Below are 5564 nucleotides of genomic sequence, written 5' to 3'. Positions count from 1 at the left end.
GAGTCCGCCTGGCTTTTCGAGCCGCGCTTCTCACCGCCCTTGTTACTACCCGCAGCCATCTTCCTAAAAGCTATTTACCTATCTTAATTTTTTAAATTAAAATTTTGTTTTCATACAATATATTTTGGACATATTTTTTTTCTGTCCTAAGTTCTTCCATACCAACTCACTACCCAACCAATTTCATGCTCATTTTCTTTTTCTCATAAAACAAAACAAGCCGGGCGATGGTGGCACACGCCTTTAATCCCAGCACTTGGGAGGCAGAGGCAGGTGGATTTCTGAGTTCGAGGCCAGCCTGGTCTACAGAGTGAGTTCCAGGACAGCCAGGGCTATACAGAGAAAGCCTGTCTTGAAAAGAAACAAAACAAAACAAAACAAAAAACCCCAAAACAACAACAACAACAACAACAACAACAACAACAAAAAACCACAACAAAAACCTCTGGAAAACAGCAACTGCCACTAGGCCAAAAGCTGAATTCAAAACAGAAACTAAAAGGAAGGAGAGAAGGAAAGAAAGATGGAAAGAAATAAGAAAGAAAGCAAAGAAAGTCAATGAAATGAAACAAAACAAAAAGCATAAACACAGAGGAGTCCATTTTGTGTCCTTGGTCTGGGGCCACCCTTGGCTGTGATTAATTTGCTCAGTGACAATCCATTGGACCTATCTAGTCTCAGGTTCTTTCCCACATTATTACTGTTAGCTCTGGGTTTCATCTCATGCAGTGGGCCTTTATATGTATACATGTATATATATATATGTATATATGTGGTTACTTCTAAAACGTTTGTGCCACTACATTTTGCAAATAGGTCACTGTTCTGTGTTCCATGGTTGTGGCTGAGTAATACAATACTGTCGATGAATTTTCTCCTCTGGCAGCATGCAAAGCACCTCCAACACCGTGACTGCTAGTCAATAGTGTGAAGCTTCAGCTGGCCACATCTCACTTTCTTCATGATTGATGATAATTAGTAAGTTGTGTCTTGAGCAATATGAGCCTAAATTTCCTCAGTGGTAATTCAGGTTATGGAAAATAACCAATAGCCTTAGCAATAGCTTGTGATGTTTGGGGAAATTAATGTGACTCTTTGGGGTCCAATAACTCAGCCCAATAGACCCATTCTTAGCACTGGAGGCTTTATTTAGTAATATATGATATTTACTTGGAGCATTGACTCTCTTATTATACAATGACTTCATTTAAATTCCTTCAATGTACATATATATTTTAGGGAGATTCTACAGCAGTATGTTTCCATATGGATTTTCAAATGACATTTAGTATTAGGTGTCTCTCCTCATATTCTCCCCTTTACCATTTTCCTTATCCCCCTGTCATTTAATCTTATTCTATTTTCCCCATCTCTTATAACACTATACTGATATTCTAAGGAAGAGGAAGCAAAGTATGCTATATAACTTAATATATGTGACCTTAAATCTATGCATGTATATGTAAGAATCTTTTTCTTGAGCCTATCATGAATAAGCATATGCTCCTTTTATCTGTTTTGAAGTTAGTTTTTATTTTTCAACCACACACACCAATCTATAAAGAAATCCAAAAGAATACTAGTGCAAAAATAGAAATTCATTTGAAATGGCATGAAATAAGCTATTAGGAGGCAGGATGGGTTCTATGAAGAGACACTTGGTGAATAACTACTATAAACTAGCTCATATCACAGGCTGGACCTCATAGAAATTGAGCTGATGCAAGTCATTTATTTGAGACTATGTACAATATGTCTCATGATAATAGTTCTCATGACATTTATATCTATATCTATGTAGCTCATGATGGAGCTCTGATTCTTACTGCTCTGAGACATGAAGACCCTCACAGAGCTTTTTTTGGGGCCCCTGTGAATTTTTGCATAAAACTTCTATACTAGCTCATAATGGCTTCTTCCTTGTCACTCCCTCTGTAATATGTTTGCAGACTCTGGCCTCCTATTTTTAAATGCCAGTAAGTGGGTGTCACGTGGATGCTCATCTAGGTGCCCACAGTAAAGTTTCATTATCATTCATGAAATTTTTGGAGCTTGTGAAAGTACTGACTTTGTGGAGACTCAATGGGAGCCTGATTGAACCAAATGTGAGAACTAAAGACAGGTGTTTGATGCTAAATTAAAACAAGTATTATGAATACTAAGCAGCTCTCAGTATTCGCTGAGTGCCCTTCCGTTTCCGCATTTTTCAGATTTCTGAAAGCAAGGACCTTAGTTTACTTGTCTTCTTTTTACGTTCATAGTCATTGGCCATCCAATAGACAGTACATCAGCAAAAGAACAACCCATGACTCCCTGCAGCCGGCTGGCCACTATGTGGTCCCATGCTGCTCTCTTGAGAGACTGTGTCTTTCTCTTATCTGTGAAACCAACCTAGGTTTTATGTCTCACTTTAGCCAGTGGAATAAAACTGCTTTCACTCTTATTCATCTCCAGCATTATGTTTCCGTGTTTCTAAGAAAGCCAGGCACATCACTTCTAGGACTTTCTAAGATCTCTAAGTTCTAAGATCTCTAGTTCTCAACCTATATGGGTCATAGACTCCTTTCATGGGGCTCACATATCAGATATCCTGCATATCATATATTTACATCATGATTCATAACAGTGACAAAATTACAGTTACAAAGTAGCAATGAGGATAATTTTATGGTTGAGGGTCACCACAACATGCAGAACTGCATTAAAGGGTCTCACCATTAGGAAACTGAAAACCACTGCTCTAAGGTAAGGGTGAAGGGACAACTTGTTTACACTGGAGAACAGAGCCAGGAGAATACAGATAGGATGGGAGGCACACAGGAAGCTTATCTTTATTTTCTTCTGTGATTTGCTAGCAACAAATTGTCAGTGGGAGCTCTCAAAGGATATTAGTTTGAGAAACTATAAACTTAGCAAAATGATCAAATTGTTAATATAAACTAAAAGCTGTTTTGTGAATTCCAAGACCCTCTCTCCCATTTCTCTTCATACATTGTAGATTAAGGAAAAAAAAAAACAGAATAAAACAAATAAACCTTACATCTGAGGTTGGGTGTTTCTGTCTCCCAACTTCTACATTATTTATTTTAAGTTTTCTTTTTTGAGGTGTTAGGATTGTCCCATACAGGATGGTGATAATGCAAATGCTCTCTAAGCCTCTGGGGGCTGGGCTGACTAAGGAATGACTTAGGGGCAACCAGACAATGCTTCGTTACCCAGGAAACTGACCCTTCGCAGAGCTGCTATAAATGAGATCTGAAAACCTTCACCAGCCTATTATCTTGTCAATTCCAAGCATCACTCTCTAATAAGAGAGTTGTAATGCAAGATAGCTTTGGCTAGGACACAAAGTACTTGGGACTTAGTGGTCTGTAACTTGGGTTCAAATCCAAATGGGTAATACTTAGCTTGTGATATAGTTTTCTTCCATGCAGATCACAATATTTACATCTTGCAAGGAAGCTGGTTCTCAATGGAAAAACCTAGGGAAAGGCAAGCTGCATCTAAAGGGGTCCTTCTGCATGTCTGCCTTTGAGCGTCATCATTTTCCAAAATAAAAATTAAATATATTTTCTGTGAAAAATTTTCCTTATCATTTGCCTCCATGGATTTGCCATGTCCTTGTAAAACTTGTGCTAAAAAAACTCTGGCTTCTCCTATTTATGAAATTTTATTCATGCATGCAAAGAATTTCTTCTCCCTCCCCCTTGTTGTAAGTAGAGATTGCTATATGGAATTGTTCTATTTAGAAAGAAAAAGATTGCACTACACTCTGATAAAGTGATATGGTTAGACTCTGAGTTCAAAGAAATTACACTGAACAAAATTAGTGTTTTGGGTGGGACTATCTATGTAATTGGAGGCAGACAAAGACGCTCTAGTTTAGTCTCTTTGCTTGTCTGTGGCTCAGGTTTTACCCATGGTTTTCTACTTAGCTTTTGTGTCTATTCTACCAATTTCCTGTGCTTTAGTTTGTAAGCTGAGCTAGTAAGGAGTCTATTGTAGCCTCACTACCCAGCAGTCTTACTGTTCAAATGGTCTGCTTATGTTTTTGCAATTTTTTTTTTTTCAGATTCAGAGATACCTTGTATTCTTTTCACTTTCAAAGTCATTGGCCATCCAATAGATACTATGGCAGCTTGCAAAAAGAACAATTCCCCCGCCCTCCCTGCAACCAGGTGGCTACAATGTTAGTTCTCTTTGCTCCTGTGAGAAGGTGAACATTTCTTTTATATGTGAGTCCAAGTGGGTTTAATGACTTACTTTGGTCAATAGAATAAAACAGAAATATACAGTGCTGCTATGTGCTGGGTTCTCTAGACACTCTGAACATTTTCCATATCACTCTTAGAAACCTGCCATATGAATATGCTTGGGAGTGGCTTCTGGAGATCAACACCAAGCAAACAGAGATTAGCAGTCTCCGCTGAGCTGGTTCTAGACTAGCTGGATCTCAGCTGCCTGGCAGCTGATTGCAAAGGCATGAGTGAACTAAACTGAGTCTACCCTGGCCCAAATCTGCCTAGGCCATTAATCCAGCACAAATTACCACACTGTATAGTCATGCACTCAATGGCCACTGTTCTAAAGCAACACATTTTAAGCAACCCAACTCCTAATATGGTTTAGTCAGACATTCTAGGTATGTGCTGGCATTATAGTACAAAACATGGTTGCCTGCCTCTTTCTTAGCAGCTGCGAGTAAGGCAGTTTTATTTTGACGTGGATGTAGCTGTTACTTTATTCATGAAATACTAAATGAATAAAATGTTCTAGGCACTATCTTAGACTATGGAAATCAAGGGAAATAGATAACACATACATAGTCCCTGCTATCAAGCAGTTAATAGTGTTAAGTGGAGTTTTCACTTATATAAAAGGCAGACATCCATTGCATAATCACTCAGAAGTTACAAACCAAGTTTGATTCTTAATCAAGGACATACATTTTTATAAGGCCAACAACAAAGAACTAGACTGGATCTTGAAGAGGTCTGAACTGAGTACTGTTTGAGCTAAGATAAAAATATGCATGAGTAGGAGGGTTAGTGAATGCAAAGAAAATAAGACAGAAAAAGATTTGTGGCTAAAAGGCTCCAGTCTCAGAGGAAATGAATATGGATCACTTGTGCTGTGTAACGTCATGTTTAGTTTTAGCATTTAGGAACTCAACATGGCCCCATAGAGCAGAATCAGTGGATGTGCACAATGAATGGGGGTATGTGCAAAATGGATGTGTCAGAAGTTATCTGGAGAGATTTGAATAGACACATTTTAATTGCTTGTAGAAATGTCATTTTCTAAGATGGGAATGCAAGATGAAAGTAAGAGATGGATAGCTTTTATTAATATTCGTAAGATCTGGAAACTAGAGTGTTATGGCTGTTATGACTAAGGATATCTCCTTATTTTCTTTACTACTATTCCTTAATTATTTCTTTTTTTTTTTGGACTTTATGGTCTACCATAACAGCCGACCTATCTGTACATAAAAATAATTTTGTAAAAGGAGAAATTTCTTGTCTTCTAAACAGATCTAGAGATTCTGATTCAGTAAATTTTTT

Source organism: Mastomys coucha, unplaced genomic scaffold (assembly GCF_008632895.1).
Source record: "Mastomys coucha isolate ucsf_1 unplaced genomic scaffold, UCSF_Mcou_1 pScaffold6, whole genome shotgun sequence".
NCBI classification, from domain to species: Eukaryota; Metazoa; Chordata; class Mammalia; order Rodentia; family Muridae; genus Mastomys; species Mastomys coucha.
The sequence above is the reverse complement of the archived record's forward strand: the minus strand, read 5'-3'. Positions refer to the sequence as shown.